Here is a 24,180-nt window from a genome sequence, read left to right as displayed (position 1 = left end):
AGTGACTGGATCAACAACGAACTTCAACGGGCGTCAGGTGACGTCCGCCACGAACAACTGAAACGAACAATAACGATCAAAATGAGATTACAAAAAAAAAAAAAAAAAAAAAAAATGATAGAGCACTTGCCCGCGAAAGGCAAAGGTCCCGAGTTCGAGTATCGGTCGGGCACACAGTTTTAATCTGCCAGGAAGTTTCATATCAGCGCACACTCCGCTGCAGAGTGAAAATCTCATTCTGGAATGCTTATATTGTTTGAAAACAGCAGCGTCGGCAGCCGGGGTGGATGGTCCATTTTCATGGCCTGAGGGAACAGTTTCTTTTGGTCGTAATATTTTGGAGACGTAATTCAAAATGTTTCCACTTCTTGTTTTGCGATGCACTTTCTAAGCTCACAAAATCCAGATTTCACTATAATAGCTTCAATAACACTTGTTTTCACAAAACTGTCATATCAACAGTTTAACAACCGGTAACGCAGAGAGTTGTGTAAGAAACGAAGTACAACATTTGCTAGTCAGGACATGCTCCAACAATGTGTCTACTACATCTACACTGAAGAGCCAAAGAAACTGGTAGACCTGCCTAATATATATAGATCCCCCGCGAGTACGCAGATGTGCCGCAACATGACGTAACATGGACTCGACTAATGTCTGAATTAGTGCTGGAGGGAGCTGACACCATGAATCGTGCAGGGCTCTCCGTAATTCTGTAAGAGTATGAGGGAGTGGAGATATCTTCTGAACAACTCGTCGTTAGGAGTGCCAGTCGCGCTCAATGGTGTTCATGTCTGCGGAGTTTTACACTCAGGAGAGTATTAACTCTTCCGAGTGTAAACTCAGAAGAGTATTCCGGAGCAATTGTAGACGTGTGAGGTGTCGTATTGTCCTACTGGAATCGCCCAAGTACGTCAGAATGCACAATGGACATGAATGGATGCAGGTGATCAGACAGGATGCTTATTTAGTAGTCACTTGTCAGAGTCGTATCTAGACTTATTAGGAGACCCATATCACTTCAAATGCACACGCTCCACACCATTATAGATCCTCCACTAGCTTGAACAGTTCCCTGCTGACATGCAGGTTCCATGGTTCAAAATGGTTCGCCCGCATCTCGTGGTCGTGCGGTAGCGTTCTCGCTTCCCACGCCCGGGTTCCCGGGTTCGATTCCCGGCGGGGCCAGGGATTTTCTCTGCCTCGTGATGGCTGGGTGTTGTGTGCTGTCCTTAGGTTAGTTAGGTTTAAGTAGTTCTAAGTTCTAGGGGACTGATGACCATAGATGTTAAGTCCCATAGTGCTCAGAGCCATTTCAAAATGGTTCAAATGGCTCTGAGCACTATGGGACTTAACATCTGGGGTCATCACTCTCCTAAAACTTAGAACTACTTAAACCTAACTAACTTAAGGACATCACACACATACATGTCCGAGGCAGGATTCGAGCCTGCGACCGTAGCGGTCGCACGGTTCCAGACTAAAGCGCCTAGAACCGCTCTGCTACACCGGCCGGCTGCAGGGTCTATGGATTCCTGAGGTTGTCTCTATACTCATACACGTCCATCTGCAGGATACAATTTGAAACGAGACTCGTCCGACCAAGCAAGATATTTCCAGTCATCAACAGCCCAATGTCGGTGTTTTCGAGCCCAGGCGAGGAGTAAAGCTTTGTGTCGGGCAGTCATCAAGGATACATGAGTGGTCTTCGGCTCCGAAAACCCATATCGATGATGTTTCGTTGAATAGTTTGCATTCTGATACTTTTTGATGACCCAGCAGTGAAATATGAAGCAATTTGTTGAAGGGGTGCACTTCTGTCTCGTTGAACGATTCTCTTCAGTCGTCGTTGGTCCCGTTCTTGCAGGATCTTTTTCAGGCCGCAGCGATATCGGAGATTTGATGTTTTACTGAATTCCTGATATTCACGGTACACACGTGAAATGGTCGTACGGGAAAATCACCACTTCATCGCTAACTCGGAGATGCTGCGTCCCATTGCTCGTGCCTGTTTACATATTCCTGTATTTGAATACGCATGCCTATACCAGTTTCTTTGGCGCTTGAGTGTATAATGTGCATTGTTTCTGTATTCATTAACGTTCATTTAACGGTACTGTAACGTGCTGAGACTGAGCTCGTGAACTTTCTATTTAATTTACCTTTAATGTTAATTGATACGTGTTATTGAAAGAAAACTAAAAACATGTGAGGTTAGTATGTAATTGAGCATGATGATGTTTAAAAAAATAAGCTTTAATGCTTGGAAAAAGAAAACTGTATTTACTGCTAACCAATCACAGCGTACAATCACGCCAGTTATCGGCGATTCTCTTTTGAACGGAGATTCGTTCGGTAACAACCTGTCATTGGTATATTGCAGCATCGTAAAAGTCCCTTCTTCACATACTGAAGTAGAGGTGTTTCTAACCCTTGTTTCTACCCATAGTATTCCGATATTTTGTGGAGTTGTGTAAGAAAAACATGTCCAAATTTTTTGGTTTGGAGGCTTAAGTTAGGAAGCCCCCACCCCCACTCTTAAATACTACTGGCTTTACTAGTCATGGTTCTATTGCAAGTGTTATGCCCTTGCCTTCCTCAGATTTTTAAACTGACTTATGCAGCATGATGTAGAAGCGCTTTCAGTTAAACGTGCAATCCGTGTCAGGGTACTAATTTGTAATTTTGACATATACAACTCACTTTCAGAGGATACTGAAATGTGAAGTGACGGGAATAAATTCTGAGAAGGACTGAGTATTAAGTCGTGAATTGTTTCATTTGCAGCTTGACCGTTGTCATCTTGCCCACTTACCACCGAGCCACACACTGACTGTGGATTGTGGCAAACGTCACTAACAGTGTGTTTTGGCGGTCTCGAGCGCGCTATGTTTCTCGGTAACTAAGGCGGGTTTCAGAGTCAAGAGACGAAATCTGAGGTGGCCACCAGATGGGCCGTTGTGTTAGCCATAGAACACTTTACGACATGCTGGTGAAAGCCGCGATAATTAGTCATGACTTGACAATGTGTTATTAACGTAATAAACTATTGTCTAAATTCAAACAACGGTAATCGTAGAGACCCCGACGCCGGTGGTGGGGTTTTGTGGTACCAGCAGAAGGAAGTATAATCTCTAATGACTCAGTAAATTCCGCTCCAGAGCATCGATCTCAAAGTTGAGATAAACTGTTCTCAGTGTTTGAATGAGGCACCGAGTCATTCCGTCTATGGAGCAATACGAAGGCTGGCGAATGCTCCTATCTCTTCTTCTCTCATCATATGTACGAGGGGGGCTCAATAAGTCATGCAACACATTCTTTCTGGAACCAGGTTGGTTTTATTCTGGATTACAATACTCTATATTATTATCCACTCCTCTGGCTACCAAACCCTATTTTATCAACAAAACCTCCGTTCAATGTGACAGCCTTACGCCACCTTACTGAAAGGGCCTGTATGCCCGCACGATACCACTCTGCTGTCGACGTAGGAGCTAACATCTCGTTCCATTAATAACCTTCTCATCATCCACGCACTGCTTCCTGTGAAGTGCGTCCTTCATTCAGCCAAACAGATGGAAGTCGGACGGTGCGAGTTCTGGGCCATAGGGTGGACGAGGAAGAACATTCCAATGAAGTTTGTGAGCCCCTCGCGGGTACGCAGGCTTGTGTGAGGCCTTATGTCATCATGGGAAAGGACAAGTTGGTTTGCATTTTTGTGGCGATGAACGTGGTACATTCGTTTCTTCAGTTTCCTAATGGTAGCACAATACATTTCGCAGGTAATCGATGCGCGAACAGGGAGGACATCAAACAGGATAACCTCTTATATATATTTGTTGGTGCATTCATACAGTACCTATTAGCTGCAACTATGGAAGATGCTACTGCAGGCTGGTGTAAAAATGAATGTGCGCGATGGAAAATAATGAACACGAAAAGTAAGATTTGGCCCTGTCTGCCAACCCCTGAAGCAGATCTTAGGATCTCTTAATGGTGATATTAGTTCCTCCTTCTTACTCTTTAACATGTAAATTACAACATAAAACATAAATAAATGATTAATGGAACTAGTAACTACAAAATGATAAATGTTGTATCAGCTTATACATATATTGTAGAATAAACCCCTTTATATATTACAAATGTTTATATATCAATGTCCAACGGACATAAAAAGATACAAATGAACTTCCTAACTAATATTGCTGATCAACTGCCAAAATCTGCTCTTTTTATGGGTACGCGATCTAATATAAATGACGCGAGATGAATGACATCATCTGGGTACCAAGTACTAGAAGACACTACTTTCAAAGATGATCTACGGTGGTGTGTAATTCAATGGAAACAAAGTTTCATGATCACAGCAATTTAGGTTTATCGCCCTAATAAGTCGAAGCGATTAGCAATATATGCTGTACTGCATCCGGTGGGTCGGACTGATGGTTCTCGTACACGTCTGCGACGACAGAAGAGCTCTAGCTACAAAATATAAAAAAAACTGTCAAAAAACTAGGACGGAAAAAGGCGGTCCTCTGACAATTATAATCTAGTACTGTCTTCTCCTCTCTGTGTTCTACAGATGAGAATTGCTAACTCCCAGTCACAAGGACGGAATACAGATAACGTCTCAACATGAGTATAGACAGAACAAGTGCTCTCAATCACTGAACGCTGTGTACTTAATGATGACCCGCTACCCGGAAGCGAAGTCGAGAATCGCATAAGTTCGTTACCGTACAATGCCTAACCGTTTGTTCACTAACTATAAAATCTGCTGAGAGCAAAGACAGCAAGTCCGTCTGTACCAGCAAAAGCTGATACTGAACGACCTTCAGACACGGGCACTCAAAATTGAAGACCTCTTTCTCCCTGCAAAGTTCGGCTCCCCTCCCTCGTAATTGCAGAAGGGGAATCATATTCTCGAAACCACAGAATATTCTCCCACTCTACATATTCTTCCAAACGACGACCAACCATATTTTAGTCTTTCATCGTCCAGCGAGGAAAGTATGTGAGGAAATACCTATTCCCGTTAATTAGGAATTAATACAATGTTACGCTTCTCAGAGTAAAAATCCTCGAAAATAACCCAGCCTGCGTGATTGCCAAGATAACGATTCCTCGTTGATCGCTGTCGCGTCCAAGATTTTTCAGAGTTTCGGAGGTATTATCCAGTTATCCTTCCAGCCTCGCTAAATACCGGCCGGCTGCTGCTCTATTGCGCTTCAGCGTTCAGAAGTCCCGGCCGTACGTCTTGCGCTACTTCCTGTGTTAAGCAGGACCAATACACCTGTGTGGGCTTTTCCACCCAGGGCCTGAGTTACGCCTGTTGTTTTCTTTCCATTGGTGTTCCAACCTTTACTAGTAAAAGCAACCATTCCTTACACGGTCTTGATAATAGAGACAATCCATCACCTTTCATGCAATAAGCGTTAAAAACTATTTACAGGGTATACATGACAATGTTAGTCTTCTTTAAATATTCATATATACGATCTACAATCTATCAAATGATGCCTAATTCCGATTGTAAGTCACGGCAAAATATGTAGATGAGTCCTTGTAAGGTGCAAAATAATAGCCACCTTACAGTTAAGCTGACAGCACATTCTTGTGTAAGAAACATGGTGAAACATACCCTTAGAAAAATTTATGAATGACTGTGCTGATAAACCCCTTACGTTATTTGATTTTCAAACAGCTGAGCAGAACTGAACGTACTCAGACATTTCGCTCTTTACTTTTTCTGATCAACACTAAACTAAAACACAATATTTTTAGCGCAATGCAATCTGACTTTCAATAATCCCTACAAAAGAATGGCCCTGACTAACAATAACCTATACCTTTCGTGAATCACTTACCACACAAAAATATTCGTTACTCGAACTACCGCAATACAGCGAGCGCCAATACTGCCAGCTAAATAAAAGATTCTAACTACTGACGGCATTAACTACTGATAGGCATAGTTAGCAAATGAAAGTATTTGATAGAGAACAAACAATGTATTTACCTTAATAGTGTTTAAAAGTCATTATATATATATATCAGTTCATGGCATCCAGTCTTACAGATTTACTCTTTCTGAGCCGGCCGGTGTGGCCGTGCGGTTCTAGGCGCTTCAGTCTGGAAACGCGTGACCGCTACGGTCGCAGGTTCGAATCCTGCCTCGGGCATGGATGTGTGTGATGTCCTTAGGTTAGTTAGGTTTAAGTAGTTCTAAGTTCTAGGGGACTGATGACCTCAGATGTTAAGTCCCATAGTGCTCAGAGCCATTACTCTTTCTGATGGACACACGTCCAGCTCATCCGCTCTCAAAACTCTGCCATCTCTCTGCCCACATCCACCACTGCTGGCGGCTCACCTCCAACTGCGCAACGCTACGCGCTGTTCACATCCAACTACCCAACACTACAATAGCGTATATTCCAACAATGCAAACCAGCCACTGACTTCACACAGCACAGTCAGTGATTTTAATATAGAGCGCTACGTGGCGTTATCAACATAAAAACGTAAACAGCCTACTTACAATGGTGAAGAGTTGTGCAGCGTTTAATTGGACGAATAAATTCGGGAAAACAATCAGTATTATTTTTCACAGATGCCTACATTTGTTTTGATGTTTTATATTATGCACTTTCAGTTATGGTACTTACCTTTCCAGCAGGGATACATACTTATTTTGCATTCTTTTTTAACAATGGCTGCTATGAGATCACTGGTGGATACGAGGCTCGAAAATAAATGCATTTCAATCGAATTGTAGCACTAAACAACGTTGTGTTATAATTTGCGCTCTTTCTTACGCAATAATCTGCATTTGGTTGTGAATAAACAGTTTCGGAAAATTTCTTGTAGTACGTAAAACATAGGGTCTAAATCGGTAAAGAGTGATTGGTTGCTATTTGTTCATAAATTAGTTGCTATTTTGTAGTTACATACTTTCTTGACACATTATGTTTATGACATAAAGTAGAGGAAGACGTGTTATAAACTAAGCCTTGTAAGCTTACCATCACAACGGTCACCTTTCACATCATCCACTTTCCACAGTAGATCACTTACCGGATTTAGGGGCCTTGTCTATATACTATATACCATAGTCGTTAACTATTGGTACATTTTTTTCTCTCTAACTGTTTCATCCGATTCCGATTTAATCGTCCCTGGATAGCTCACCGTATGTTATACCAACTGTCCGCGTTTTCGGTAAGGATTTTCCAGAAGTTCGTGTCAGGTGTATCTCCACCTAATGTTACCTCATTGCGACATAACGACTTATTATAGGAAACCAAAGTCATAGGCAGAATCTCGTCGGCAGCGAAGATGGCTCTGAGCACTATGGGACTTAACATCTATGGTCATCAGTCCCCTAGAACTGAGAACTACTTAAACCTAACTAACCTAAGGACAGCACACAACACCCAGCCATCACGAGGCAGAGAAAATCCCTGACCCCGCCGGGAATCGAACCCGGGAACCCGGGCGTGGGAAGCGAGAACGCTACCGCACGACCACGAGATGCGGGCTCGGCAGCGAAGAGCTTGTGGAGTTACAATGCGTGGTATTAAATGTGTGGGGAGTGTATTGGATATAGCGACGCTACGGCTCGTGTTACACATCTCTCCACAAGGGGGGACGGCTGGCATTAACCCTAGCTACAGACCATACACGTGTTACACGCTGTGTACACTGAACGACCGCACAAGGCCGGACACAGAGGGCGCGAGTGGAGCAGCGCTGTGGATAGAGTGCGGATCGATTGCCATCAGCACCTCTGAGGGCTGAGCAAGCTCACCTCACCAGGGGATCACTAACCTGTTTATTCCCTGCGTGGATCAGATCCCCGCCTGGCCTAGCGGGTTTATGTTTTGTGTGGTTCCCCTGTCTGCGCTGTGCGAGCGAAACAAGAGCTAATTTTTCGAGGTTGTAGGTTATGCATTCGACATTGTAAAATGGTGCAAGATATACGAAATTCTCAAGAAAGTAGGTGTAAGCTATGGGTAAAGACGGATGTTATATAGTAGGTACAAGAACCAAAAGAGAACAATTAGAACGGAACACGAAGAAGAAAGTACTCGGATTAAAAAGGTTATAAGACGCGGCTGCAGTCTTTCGTCCCTAGAGTTCAGTCTATATATCGAAAAAGAAATGATGCAAATAAAAGAAAGATTCAGGAATGCGATTAAATTTCAGGATTTAATTATATCATTGATGAAGTTTGGTAATGACATTGCGACCCTGCATGAAAATGAAGAAAAATCGCAGAACCTATAGAATGAAATAAAGAGTCTAATGTTGTTTAAGGACAAAACTGGAGAAAGTCTAAATTAACGAGGAGTAGCAGAAATGATATTAGCGATGAACAAAACACAAAATTCGTGACGACCAAGTACAAGTAAAGGAATTTTTGTTGAGTTCAAAATGGTTCAAATGGCTCTGAGCACTATGGGACTTAACTTCTGAGGTCATCAGTTCCCTAGAACTTAGAATGCTTAAACCTAACTAACCTAAGGACATCACACACATCCATGCCCGAGGCAGGATTCGAACCTGCGACTGTAGCGTCTAGACTGAAGCGTCTAGAACCAGACTGTAGCGTCTAGAACCGCTCGGCCACTCTGGCCGGCTCTTGAATATATAAACACAGTTTTGATCCTCGCAGACAATGATGACACAGGGAGAGAGAGGGGAGGAGAGTGGGGGATTTACGAACTTAATTCACAGTTATTATTAATTTGTGACCTTTGTGGGTAACAATTACTTGAGCATACGTGGTTGTTAACTGACCCATTCCTCTAGACCGAAGATCTTTAATTTTTGATTCACACTTATTAAAAGATTATCTATGTTTTAGATAATGCGTATTTTTAAGTCCAATGTGATTCATCACAGTTTTATTATTCATTTAATATCCCAGAGATTGCGTACACTTACTTTTGTTGATTTTGTATAAGATTACAATTTACACTTACAAATCTCTGTTTTAGGATTACGTCAAGTTTTTTGCACCGCAGCTTCATCTTGTGGACGAACTGCTACTGTGTGGATTCAGCAGCACGACACCATGTCGGTAGAAGCGCCCTCCAACTCCATAACTATGTGCTATGGCGCCAAAGATCGCATTCAGTATGCAAGAATACATATTCAGTACGCTGACGATGTGAAAGACGGCAGCCAGAGTGTGTGAAAGCCAGAGTTGCGACACCTTGCAGCGCCGACAGGGCTTCTGGAAGAGCGGAGCAGACAGTAAAACCAGAGCGAATGAAGTCATAGTCTCCCAGCGAATATATAATTCACCAACTAACTTAGGCCTAAGTCTCTAAAGTGTTCGGCTGTGTACAGTATGCCCTGTGACAGTCGACAAAGGTGGCGATTATGAGAAGAACAATGCTTGCAGTCCAAGATGAAGCAGCCACCCACTACAGACTTTATTGTCAACAGCTTCAGGCCTCTGCCTTTGCAAAGTCTGTATTCAGTCTTTGCACCTGCTGGGTGACTACCTTCTTCTGATGGCCGCATTCCTGATGAACTGTGGATTCGAGCCGGGGCTATCTCGGTGCACCGCCATGTTGTCGCTGTCCACTGCCCATTGCAGGCCTAATTTGTTGCTAACTAACGCCCAGTCCGGACGCACGCCATTGTCTTCTGCCATGCCGGAGGAGACCATCTGCTCCGATTGCTCAGGTGGGCTTTACTCTGTCGCTAGGGCAGCAGCCGGTTCTGCTTGCTGCTGTCCGCCGCCACTAGCCACTGCTGTTCCACGTCAGCATTGTTCCGCTGTGCTGACTGCAGCACGACACTATCAGCTGCGAAACCTATGTGCTGCCTTTGTGGTTGACAACTGCCAATGCAGGCATGCTTCTTCGACCATGGCCGACTACGTCACAGAGGCCAACGACTGCCTTTTCAAGTTCGATTTCGTCACTGTAACTGTTTTGAATAAAATAATTTCTTGACTAGAGGCGCTTTTTTGATGGTCATCGTTCGAGACCATCTATTATCACCACTGCTGCCCATGCGCTGGTGAGGGAATAGCACTCCACCCTGATATTCAAGCTACCTTTGCCGGCCGTTGTGGCCGAACGGTTCTAGGCGCTTCAGTCCGGAACCGCGCTGCTGCTACGGTCGCAGGTTCGAATCCTGCCTCGGGCATGGATGTGTGTGATGTCCTTAGGTTAGTTAGGTTTAAGTAGTTATAACTCTAGGGGACTGATGACCTCAGATGTTAAGTCCCATAGTGCTTAGAGCCATTTTTGAACCTACCTTTGAGAATGTAGTGATGATATTCGAAGAAAAAGTAACTGAAAGTAAAATAATCGATATTGCTGTATAACGGCTGGTGGAAAAAAAGCCATATGCAGGTTGTATTAATGGTATTTCCAGATATATGTTTAAAGAAAGCACCCCGAGTTTAAAATTAGGCTGTCGAAACAAATATTATGGCATCTAATAGAAAATCTAGCATATAGATAAATTCTGCTGATTAAGCACAACATAAAAGACGATAATTGCTGCACAGAGATTACAATAACAATAATCATAATTTGTGGAAGAAAATGTATATTTACAGCTATGAGCTACTACTGGTACATAAATCGCTCATTATGGAGGAGATAGAACAGGATTTGTACAGAACACTCTGGTCTACGCTACTCCACGGCGTTGGAACGTGGACATTGTTGACAACGTACAGAAGATCTTAGTCATTATCCAGATGTGGCTGAGGGGAAGATCAACGAAGACTAGTGATACTTGTAAGAAATCCAAAGAATCTGTTATAGAGGAAATAAACGCGTAAGGAAATTTCTTGACTATCATTTAATTCTTTAAACAAGACGGATCCTTAAAAATAAGCTTGATGAAAACCTTGGGTGTAAATGGCAAATGGATGCCACTGCAGGAAATAATGGCAGATATCCTGGAGGTATTGCTTTTGTTGATGTTCATCTTATAACCACATTTCAACAAACTGTTTATTCCGTTCAACTGCTCTTCCAAGTCTTTTGCTGTCTTAGCAGAATTACGATATCATCTGAGCTGTAGTTCCTACTCCAGATTTTTCTTTGGTTTCTTTTACTGCTTGTTCAGTGTACAGATTGAATAACATCGGGGAATGGCTACAACCCTGTCTCACTTCCTAGTCAGCCACTGCTTCACTTTCACGCTCCTCCGCTCTTACAAATGCGATCTGGTTTATGGGCAAGTTGTAAACAGCCTTTCGCTGCCTGTATTTCACCCCTACCACCTTTAGAAAGTGAAAGAGTTTTACAGTCAACACTGTCACAGGCTTTCTCTAACTATACAAATGCTATAAAATTAGGTTTACCTTTCCTTAACTTCTCTTCTAACATAAGTCGTAGCGTCAGTATTGCCTCATGTGTTTCTACATTTCTCCGGAGTCCAAACTTATCTTCCCGAGGTTGGATGCTTCCAGTTTTTCCATTCTTTTATAAATAATTCATGTTAGTAATTTGCAACCGTGACTTATTAAACTGATAGTTCAATAATATTTACACCTCTCAGCACTTACTTTCTTTAGAACTGCGTTGTCAGGATAATGAAATGTAGTCGAATTAAATCAGGTTACGCTGAGGAAATTATATTAGAAAATGAGACACTTAAAATAGATGATAAGTTTGGTTATTTGGCCGAAGTAGAGAGCGTATAAAGTGTTGACAGTTTCTGAAGAGGAGAAATTTGTTAACATCGACTATGTATTTAAATGTCAGGAAGTACACTCCTGGAAATGGAAAAAAGAACACATTGACACCGGTGTGTCAGACCCACCATACTTGCTCCGGACACTGCGAGAGGGGTGTACAAGCAATGATCACACGCACGGCACAGCGGACACACCAGGAATCGCGGTGTTGGCCGTCGAAAGGCGTTAGCTGTGCAGCATTTGTGCACCGCCGCCGTCAGTGTCAGCCAGTTTGCCGTGGCATACGGAGCTCCATCGCAGTCTTTAACACTGGTAGCATGCCGCGACAGCGTCGACGTGAACCGTATGTGCAGTTGACGGACTTTGAGCGAGGGCGTATAGTGGGCATGCGGGAGGCCGGGTGGACGTACCGCCGAATTGCTCAACACGTGGGGCGTGAGGTCTCCACAGTACATCGATGTTGTCGCCAGTGGTCGGCGGAAGGTGCACGTGCCCGTCGACCTGGGACCGGACCGCAGCGACGCACGGATGCACGCCAAGACCGTAGGATCCTACGCAGTGCCGTAGGGGACCGCACCGCCACTTCCCAGCAAATTAGGGACACTGTTGCTCCTGGGGTATCGGCGAGGACCATTCGCAACCGTCTCCATGAAGCTGGGCTACGGTCCCGCACACCGTTAGGCCGTCTTCCGCTCACGCCCCAACATCGTGCAGCCCGCCTCCAGTGGTGTCGCGACAGGCGTGAATGGAGGGACGAATGGAGACGTGTCGTCTTCAGCGATGAGAGTCGCTTCTGCCTTGGTGCCAATGATGGTCGTATGCGTGTTTGGCGCCGTGCAGGTGAGCGCCACAATCAGGACTGCATACGACCGAGGCACACAGGGCCAACACCCGGCATCATGGTGTGGGGAGCGATCTCCTACACTGGCCGTACACCACTGGTGATCCTCGAGGGGACACTGAATAGTGCACGGTACATCCAAACCGTCATCGAACCCATCGTTCTACCATTCCTAGACCGGCAAGGGAACTTGCTGTTCCAACAGGACAATGCACGTCCGCATGTATCCCGTGCCACCCAACGTGCTCTAGAAGGTGTAAGTCAACTACCCTGGCCAGCAAGATCTCCGGATCTGTCCCCCATTGAGCATGTTTGGGACTGGATGAAGCGTCGTCTCACGCGGTCTGCACGTCCAGCACGAACGCTGGTCCAACTGAGGCGCTAGGTGGAAATGGCATGGCAAGCCGTTCCACAGGACTACATCCAGCATCTCTACGATCGTCTCCATGGGAGAATAGCAGCCTGCATTGCTGCGAAAGGTGGATATACACTGTACTAGTGCCGACATTGTGCATGCTCTGTTGCCTGTGTCTATGTGCCTGTGGTTCTGTCAGTGTGATCATGTGATGTATCTGACCCCAGCAATGTGTCAATAAAGTTTCCCCTTCCTGGGACAATGAATTCACGGTGTTCTTATTTCAATTTCCAGGAGTGTATTTTCTGAGAGTGTTTGTCTGGCAGTGAAACATCAACGATGAACAGTTTAGAGACGAAGAGGATACAAGCTTTTGAAATGTGGAGCTACAGAAGAATGCTTAAGATCAGAGGGGTAGATCGCGTAACTGAACAGAACCAAGGAAAAAAGAAATTTGTGGCACAGTCTGACTACAAGAAGGCATCGCTTGATATGACATATTCTGAGACATCAAGTTATCATCAGTTTAGTACTGAAGGGAAATGTGTGAGTGTGTGTGGAGGTGGGAAGAGGGGGAGATGGAGTTAAAATCGTATGGGGAGACCAAGAGATGAAACAATAAGCAGGTTGAGAAAGGTGTAGGTTGTTGTAATTATTCTGAGATGAAGAGGCCTGCACAGAATGGAGTAGAACTGAGGGCTGTTTCAAACTAGTATTCACACTAAAGACCACAGTCAAGACATCTTGGAATTAACGAAATGGTAAGCTTTCTCTAAATGGAGCGAGTAACACAAAATAGACAATGGTTGTAGCAACAACTTCAGAAGAAGATGACTTCTACTGTTACTGCTGCTGCCAATGATGCTGATGCTGCTACTGAGGCATTGTAGTCTCATTACGACTTTTAAAATGATTGGTAGGATGGTTATGCCGACAGGGGCAGAGTCAATTTCTTTCTTTGCCCCAGTAAATGTAGATGTCGTGTTGCAGAATTGCCCCACACCTGAGAAGTTGGAACGTTCATGTCGTCCTTTCTTCGTCGCGCGGTGTCACTCTCTGAATCCACGCAGGCCACACTTAACGGTGTGCGGCGCGCGAGACAAACTACGCGACGTAACTTACTGCTACGCGGCTTTGATTGGCAACGTTCCTTGGTGGACCTGGATTAATTTTCTGCGCTGTTGCACTGCTGAATCAGTATAAATAAGGGTCACCAACCTCGCTCTGATCTGCGAGATAGAGTTAAACTTCACAACTCAAAAGTCAAGAAATGAAAGCTCTGTTTCTATCTGAATACTTTCAGCAAAAATTCCGACATCCGGCCACTGGACGGGAACAGGTTCGCCGCTAACCGCTCAGTACATCGCCTCCAACTGTCTGCTAGCATCTACCGTGAATATTTACCATAACAACACAATAGGAACACGATTCGAAGTAAATAGGGAAAAGGTCACTCTCAAACACCACGCTCAAATTCGTGCAGAAACAAATGAAATTTATTGTTATATAAAACGCTAGCTAAGTCCATCTCTTTTACTGTGCAATACCTGCAAATAATTAATGTCTCCACACTCCACGTGGAGGCCTACTCTTACTGAACGTGTCCACATTCATTAACCAACAACATTCGCACAGAAAACAGCGAAGCGCGTAAGCAGAATTCGACGCCCGTGTACGGAAACGCACTTTAAGATACTTGGTAGGCTTTGCTTAAGGAGATATCAACTTCGTTAATCACGAAGGATCACTAAAGCCGAACTTCCGAAATAAAAAGCACTTAAAAGAGGGACTTCACTCAGAGGGTCCACGACTCGCCACTTTAAGTGCCCCAGATCAAGTCCCACCTTTCACGAGCTCCAAACCTCTCCACAAAATTATTTAAGATATCGGCGTTTCATTGAATCGGAAACAGAACCTAGGCATTCTTATGAGCCATTTTTTGCTCCTGTTTACAGCGGTTCTGCCGCCTGGCAGGACACGAAGGACCTTTCCTGGAAAAGATGCTGCAAACACTGGTCATTGTGGTGATAAGTGTCACCGTAAATCCGCCATAAGCGCTCCATGCGGCTGAAGAAAAAACCCCTTCCTCACCTGCGTAATTAGAAAACATTATCCAGAATGAGATTTTCACTCTGCAGCGGAGTTTGCGCTGATATGAAACTTCCTGGCAGATTAAAACTGTGTGCCCGACCGAGACTCGAACTCGGGACCTTTGCCTTTCGCGGGCAAGTGCTCTACCATCTGAGCTACCGAAGCACAACTCACGCCCGGTACTCACAGCTTTGCCCGCGAAAGGCAAAGGTCCCGAGTTCGAGTCTCGGTCGGGCACACAGTTTTAATCTGCCAGGAAGTTTCAGAAAACGTTATGTTACACAGCCCTCCATTTTTCGGAGACAGTTATAAATATTCCTAACCCAGATAACGAAAACCCTGGAGCCGAAAAATTCCATTAACATGGAGTAGCTGACTGGTGTTTGCGGAGGTCACATATACACTTCTTTAAAACTATTGTTTGAAGAAAGAAGCTTTGACAACATTTCTAAATTACATAATTTTGTATACGAGTACAAATAATCTAACCTTGTCAAATAAATTATGAAAAAACAACCAATTTAAAAAAAAACTGATGATACACATAAAAAACTAACTTTAAAATTATTTAAAAAACTATCATCTCTAAAAGCGAAAGAAATGAAAACCAAACCAATTTAGTGAAAATGACCTCTACTGTACTGTTGCTTCAGTGATCAAAAACATTACTAATGAATACATAAAAATCAGAAAATCATAAAAACAATCACCAACTAAAGATAAAGAGTACCTAAAATGTCATTACTGTACATGAATCCTAAAACTCAATAGTGAACGAAGTAAGTTCGTACTGTATCTCTAAAATACGAAGCACTAATGATTTTCATCTCAAAGGGCATTATAAATGTGTGGACATAAGCATTCTAAATTAAAATGACTCAATTTCTGACGCAAACTAAGATCTACATCTACATCTACATCTACATTTATATTCCGCAAGCCACCCAACGGTGTGTGGCGAAGGGCACTTTACGTGCCACTATCATTACCTCCCTTTCCTGTTCCAGTCGCGTATGGTTCGCGGGAAGAACGACTGTCTGAAAGCCTCCGTGCGCGCTCTAATCTCTCTAATTTTACATTCGTGATCTCCTCGGGAGGTATAAGTAGGGGGAAGCAATATATTCGATACCTCATCCAGAAACGCACCCTCTCGAAACCTGACGAGCAAGCTACGCCGCGATGCAGAGCGCTGAAAGGTGGCTACACTGAGCCACAGCGCCAAAGATCGCGCCAGAGAGTATTGTTCCGCCGCCTCCACTGGCAGTGATTATTGAGACGTAGCGGCAAGCAGTTCTTGCCGAGAAGTTGTGGTGGACACTGCTTGTACCTGAAGTTGGAGTGAGATGGGGTAGTAGTGAGTGTTTGTTCCATATTTTACGCAGCTATTTGATGGGAGAGATAGCAGATGTTATTCTAATGGAGACATTGTAATGATCAGAGTGAATTTCGTCAATATAAATTAAGGTAACAAACTACTTTTATTTTTCTCTCTCATTATTTCAGTGACCTAAATAATGCATCATTACAGGTTCAGTCAACAAAGCATCTGGCTTGTGTTCTTGTATTAGAGTGTAATTTTGGTTTTCTTGCACAATTATAGTATTTCTAATTTTCTTTTATAACGTCAGTATAACTGGTATTTAAAAATTCTTGTCTTGTTGAAGAAGAACCGTGCCAGATGTGCGTTGAGTCATACTACCACATACAGAACAGCTACACTTGTGCTTTGTTGGTTTCGTAGGTTTTATAGTTGCTGGGGACTTAATTAATTAATTGTATTAACTGAAATTTTCATTTCATTCTATGTGGTTGTTCTATGCATTCAGATTGCGTACTAATACTAGTCAGGGCCAGCCGTTTACGAAACAGCGTAATCGGACATACAGCGACAGAAAATTAAAAAGTATTTGCATTGCATTCTTATATCTTTATTATAATTAAGCCCCCATGCACGTGGCGACCCTGCTAGGATCGTCCCTTGGAATCTTCTGATTGTAAAAATAGTAGACAGTAGTATTGTAGTAGTAATTTGTAGTTTAGTAATTGTAGTCTATTTTGCATGTGTAGATTTGGTAATTGGCATTCTTCTAATGGTATTTTTCAAAATTTAATTTTTATTGCCTTGTATTCGCATTTGACGATTTGGTGCAATTATTTCAATTGTTCGATTAATCGTGTTTGAAGGGAAATATTTCGTGTGAATGGTATTGTTGAAGATGAGGAGTCATTGTGTGTAATTTTCGTACAGTGACGAATTTTTTATGTTTTGTAAATGATTACGCGATCGATGAAAAAGGCGAAAATGATGAATAGTGAGAATGACGAAATTGTTGACATGGCGAACTCGCCAACACAGGACAACAGTATGAGGAATAATGAAGTGGAAAACAATGTAATAAGTCGGGAAAATAGTCCGGAACCATTTCAAAATTTTTCTCAATCAGAAAATTCACAGAATCCGAGATTAACGATAGAAGATTCTGGAATAGTATCGAACACAGATAGCCTGATGGCTATGCAGAAGGAAGTTAGTTTTGCGGGAAATGTTAGGGGCGAAAAGAATTCTGAACCATTTAATATGGAGCAGTTGATGGGTGCAATATTAAATTTGGGATCTTGGTTAGACTTACAAAGGGGAACAATGGAGCAGTTTCGATCTGAATTTAAAACAGAGATAGGAACAATTAAAACAGAGATGGGAACAATTAAAACTGATATGGGAACAATGGAAACACGGTTAGGATCTGAATTTAAAACAGAGATTGGAACAATTAAAACAGAGATGGGAACTTTGGAAACACGGTTAGATTCACGAATAGGGACATGTTTCAAAAATATGAAAGATGAATTAAAGAAAGAAATCAGAGAAGAACTACAACCGATTTTGAATGCTCACAATAATAGATTAGTTGCAGTAGAGATTAGACAAAGGGAACAGGATAGAGAACAGGAAGAAAGTGATCGCGTGATAGTACAGAAATTTTCAGAGTTAAATTTACAACGTGCAAAAGATAAGGAAGAAATATTTGAGAGAATCGAGGAATCCGTACCAAATGACAGATTAAATAACCTAACACAACAGTATGAACAGTTAACTACTAAATGTGTTAATACTGAAAACCGAGTCGCGACACTTACGGAAGACGTAAATAAACAGAAAGAACAAATAGGTGATTTATCGGAAAGAGTTGAGGAGATTTCAGACAAATTGACAAATCTTAGTTTAAATGGGGACAGAGATTCAGATGATACAGTACCATTGCCATTTGCAAAAACCGAAGAGTATCAGAACATAAATAAGCATGTTGAAAATCAGGGAAAATTTAATGAACGCGTGAAAAGGGAATTTGAGGCATTAAAAAAGCAAGTCAAACAAATTGAAGGCGAAATCGTAGGAAAAGACGGCAAAGGAAATTTAGAATCACAGATACCAGATGGGTTTGAAGAAAATAATTTGTTTCATTTACGGGATGCAACAAGAGAGCGCCAGGCGCGCGAACTTGACAATAATCGACATTGGGACTGGGACAGGCGCGGTAGTTCTTTGTCGCCACGAGGAGAAAACTTTGACTATAAACACTTCTTAACTGTTCGGAAATTTAAGATCTTCCGCAATTCTAAGAATGACATACATCCATGTGCATGGTTAGATCAATTTATGTACGCTCTTCCACCAAATTGGCCACTAAGTCACAAACTGGAATTTATGTGTGGGTATTTAGAAAACGAACCGGCGACGCGGATGCGCGCACTCATTAGAGATTGTAATAATCTGAATGATTTTTATCATGCATTTCTATCGGCATATTGGTCCGAAAACACGCAAGACAGAGTCAAACACAGTCTTATTATGCAGCGTAATTTCAAACAGTCTGAGTTCCGCACGCCAGTGGAATATTTTGAAGATATGATTTGAAAGAATCAGTTCCTTTCCAACCCTTATAGCCCGACTGAATTAATTCGCATTTGTTTAACTAAGCTGCCACAATCCATAAGACAAATTGCTTTAGCTGGAAGATAAGACGACATCGAGACTTTTAAGACTTTGTTGCAAGAACTTGAGTATGACAACGACGACGGGACTTCTTGTAACTTTTTCAGTAACAGTAATTACAATAGATTTTCAGAGAAAAGGGATAGTGATCGGAACGGGCGTTATATGGGTAACTTTGAGAATGACAGACGTAACAGACAGGACAATAGATACCAGCCTTATGACAATAACAGACGTTCTAACAGAAATTACACAGACAATTATAATAGCGGTAATTCGTACCGGGATGATCAATCATACGGAAACAGTAATCGGTATCATCAGGATAGAAATTATTCATACAGTAATAGAAATTCTTACTACAGAAATAATCAGGGTAGTAGATACAACAATAATTTCAGAAGTGACAGTCGAAATTACACAAGAAGTAGTTATGTAGACAGACAGGAAAACAGAAATTTTAATAACAGACACAACCAAGAATTTGTATCTAACAGACAGGAGGGACCTAATTGGCATCCTCCACGTGACAGAACTTCAGAGAGACAAGTGCAAATCGTAGAAATGGATCCGCGAAATGACGCGAATACTCAAATACGTGACGCAAACAATCGACAATGACTTGCAGCTTCGGCTTCTGGCAGCAATATAGACGGTTCAGAAAGTAATGACACTACGACTTTACACTACGTACGCCTGGAAGACATGAGAGACATTTTGTTAGACGAAAAGGAAAATAATGTAGACGCATTTTTACATCCTGTTATTGAAGTATGTGTGGATAAGAATAAGTTCACTGCAGTTTTAGATTCTGGGAGCCCATTGAATGTCATTAGTGAATCAGTTTTTCGTATATGTGAAAGAACTATTGCCTGTCCTGTGTTACCTATTTCTAAAACTACAATTCGAGGAGCGATTTCTGGAAAAGGTGTAGAAGTTAAACAACAGACCAACCTAAATTTCAATTGTCAAGGATACGAATTTTCTGCTAATTTTATTATTGTTCCATTACTCAGTACACAAATTATATTAGGTATGGAGTTTCTTAAAGCACATAAGGCAATTTTGAACTTTAAAGAAGGGAGTGTGAATTTGACTGTTGCCGGAATGCCGATATGTTTGAAATTTTTCGAGTGTTTAACAAGATCTGAACCAGATACAAAATGTTTAAGGTTTCTTACTTCTGATGTTTTCGTTGAGCATTATGACGACAATGTGTTTATTCATGACAATGACAATAGATACAGAGACGCGATGGACGATATAATTAATAGCGAAGAACTAATTAATGAAAAGGTTAAGAAAGCTGAAGTGCCAGATGACGTTGCAAGAGAAGAGCTGCACCAAATTTTGACTTCACATGCTACAGTGTTTAGTCATCACACGGGAACTATACAAGGCTTACAATATTTATTTAAAGTAAAAGAACACACACCATTTCGGGGGAAAACGTAAGCTATTCCTTTGGCGTACAGAGACAAGGTTAAGAATGAACTTCAGTACATGTTAGATCAGGGCATTATTGAGCCTGCAGTCAGTCCTTATACTAGCCCATTACACGTTGTTCTTAAAAAGGATGGGTCAATTCGCTTGGTTCTGGATTCCAGACAGATAAATAATATCATCATTCCTGAAACTGACCGTCCACAAAATTTAGATGAACTTCTTCAACATTTCCATGGAATTAAAGTTTTATCCACGATTGATATGCGCGCGAGTTTTTGGCAAATATAACTCCACCCTGATTGTAGAAAATATACTGCCTTTTTAGCCTTTGGTAACTGTTACCAGTTTCGGAAATTACCGTTTGGACTTACTGTATTTTCAGCAGCATTCATTCGTAGCTTAAATGAAATTTTACCTGTTTATCTTCGTGACAATATTACTTCATATGTTGACGACATTCTTATTGCTAAACGTTCTTGGAGTGAGCACAACAAAATTTTGGATTCATTATTACGTATTTTTGCAAGAGTTGGCATTATGGTGAACTTAGAAAAATCTGAATTTGGTCGTTCTCAGGTGAAATTTCTCGGTCACATTATTTCTACAGAAGGTATTCTTCCTGATCCAGAAAAATTAGACGCTATTCGTAATTATGCTGTTCCTACCACAAAACGTGATGTTCGTAGTTTCCTTGGTGTCTGTAATTTTCTTAGACGCTTTGTTAGATTGGACAATTTGGCCACACCTCGTGTATGTGAACTATCTGGAAAGAAATCTAATTGGTGTTGGGATGAGGAAGCTCAATCAGAATTTGAACAACTTCGTGATGCTTTAGTTGCTGCTCCACTTCTTTCACACCCGGATTTATCTAAAGATTTTTGTTTGGCGACGGACTCATCATACAAAGGCCTAGGTGCACATTTATTTCAAGAGATAGAAGAAGACGGCGTTGTAGTACAAAAGACTATTGCATTTGGAAGTCGTGTTCTCTCTAAATCAGAAAAGAATTATTCGATTACGGAACTTGAAGCTTTGGCTGTTGTTTGGGCTTTTACAAAATTTCGCACATTTTTGTTTGGCAGACATACTAAGGTTTACACCGATCATCGAGCTCTGGAATTTCTTATGTCAACAAAATTAACTCACGGCAGATTGTCACGATGGGCGTTGTACCTACAGGAATTTGATTTTAGCATTGTTTACATACAGGGTTCTTCAAATATTGTTGCTGATGCTTTATCACGTGCACCTATGGGTTTGAAACAAAGTGCTGAAGAGGACTGCAAGGAAAACAATTATTGTTTGATGTATATTCAAGGTGTTGCGTTTGAGAACTTTATTTCGTCTTCGCTCCAGGACATCGCTAAGGAGCAAAATAAGGATCCAATCTGGAAGGACATTAAGGAGAAGTGGAGGAGAAAGGAAAGCGTAGCGATTAGACAGCATTATTTAGTTCGCAATGACATTCTTTTTAAACGAAAATCGGTCGACAACTCTGTTTGGTTAGTTTGTATTCCTGATGAGTGGGTTAATAAGCTGATTTGGTATACGCATTTCAGTTATGCACACTTTGGTCCCAGAAAATGCTTTCATAAATTACGAGAAAATTGATACTTCAATAATATGGAAAAACGTATTCGATTTGTTCTTGCCAAATGCAAATTATGTCAAAAGGCTAAGCCGCCAACAGTTTCTCACAGAGCACCGTTGTTTCCTATCATTCCAGCGAAATTAAAGGACATGGCTGCAGTCGATTTGTTCGGTCCAGTGGTTCGATCTACTAATGGTTTTGCGTACATTTTCGTAGCAGTGGAGTTGACATCAAAATATGTGTGTTTTACACAGTTATGCAAAGCAACAGCCCGTTCAGTATCTAACGCTTTCATCAAACATTTTCTTAAAGAAGTGGGTCATGTTGATAAGGTTATATCAGATAATGGATCACAGTTTCGTTCTAAAATTTGGCTTCGTACTCTACAGCGTCGTAAAATTAAACCAATTTTCATTTCACTTTTTCACCCTCAATCTAACGCTTCAGAGAGATGGATGAAGGAAATCAATAAATTGTGTCGTCTTTATTGTCTTCATATTTTTCAAAACATTCTGAATAAACTTCCTAATGACTCAACTTCTTTACCGCCTATACTGAGATTCAGAAGGATGTAGGTTGCAGTAGATACTGGGAGATGAAGAAGCTTGCACAGGATAGAGTAGCATGGAGAGCTGCATCAAACCAGTCTCAGGACTGAAGACCACAACAACAAACAACAACTGATATTAAAAAACAAAGCACCGACAAATCGCATTTCTGAAATCGTTCCTTTTCCGCCTACACGGAAACTGCGGCATTCTGAAGTTGTCAACCTGGCTCTGCAAAATATTGCATCTGCGGCTGCTAGAAGAGAGAAATCAGCGAAGCGTCCTGGTCGTTTAAAAATCTTGTCAGTTGGTCAGAAAGTCTTAATTAAGTCTCATCGTTTGAGTTGTTATGGAAGTGAAATGATACTGGCAATAAGGTTTATATGTATCGACGTATTGAAGAGATATTATTGAGGTATTGAGATTATATGAAGTTGATTGGAGTTTTGGTGTATAAGAGGTAAAATAAGTGAGGTGCATATTTTTTTATTTTTTATTTGTTGGTATATATAGAACAAGGAGGATGAAGATAGCAGACTAGAACACTAAAATGGAAGGAAGATTGTCTACACACACTTTGTTAAATCACTAAGCAGTATGTTTTTTTTTTTTTTTTTTTTTTTTTTTTTTTTTTTTTTTTTTTTTTTTTTTTTTTTTTTTTTTGGAGAGAAGAAGCTGCATATCTTGGCACACTGACAGTTGTTCAGCAACCGTACATTTTGATCTGGCTTGGCAAACATTGGTCTTCACATGATGACTATGACGTTGACTTAACTATTATTGACTGTTATACATTGCTGCCACTACTACTTGATACACAAGTTGAACATAAAATTTTGTCAGTATTTAATTTACACAGTTAACACTATTCAATTACACAGTAGTACTTAATGTGGATGAAAGATGAGTGAGTGTGTTTTGTGTGTTTTCCTTTCCTAATCCTACCCACCTATTTCCTAAATATTATTTTATTTGTTTGTAGTGGCTTGCACTGACACCCATAAATATTATAGGTTTACTGATGTTTGTGATAGTTAATATGACAATTACCTGACATCATTTGTGTGTTTATTAGAATTTGTATGTTTAGTGTAAGAGCATTGTAAAAGCATTTGTATGTGTATTCAAACTATTGTTCATGCTTGAACTGTCTGAGTAGTGATGGTGAATGTTATGAACTGTTACCTGCACTTTTCAACATGATGTGTGACACTTAGAAATGTTTAATTTCTGCTGATGAACTGTGTGATCAGTGATAGTAAATATTATGGACTGTTACTTGTACTTTTCTACATGATTGGTGCCACTAGGACATGTTTAATTTCTGCTGAGGAACAGTGTGATCAGTGATAGTTGTTTAATTTCTGCTGATGAACTGTGTGATCAGTGATAGTAAATATTATGGACTGTTACTGGTACTTTTTCTACATGATTGGTGCCACTAGGACATATTCAATTTCTGCTGATGAACAGTGTGATCAGTGATAGTGAATATTATGGACTGCTGTCTGCACCTACTCAACATTGCTGGGTGCCACTGATGGACTGCTTCTACTGAAATGATGTCACCTGATGGTGTCTGCACCTACTCAACATTGCTGGGTGCCACTGATGGACTGCTTCTACTGAAATGATGT

Source organism: Schistocerca cancellata, chromosome 1, assembly GCF_023864275.1.
Source record: "Schistocerca cancellata isolate TAMUIC-IGC-003103 chromosome 1, iqSchCanc2.1, whole genome shotgun sequence".
Taxonomy (NCBI): domain Eukaryota; kingdom Metazoa; phylum Arthropoda; class Insecta; order Orthoptera; family Acrididae; genus Schistocerca; species Schistocerca cancellata.
This window is presented reverse-complemented; position numbering follows the sequence as displayed.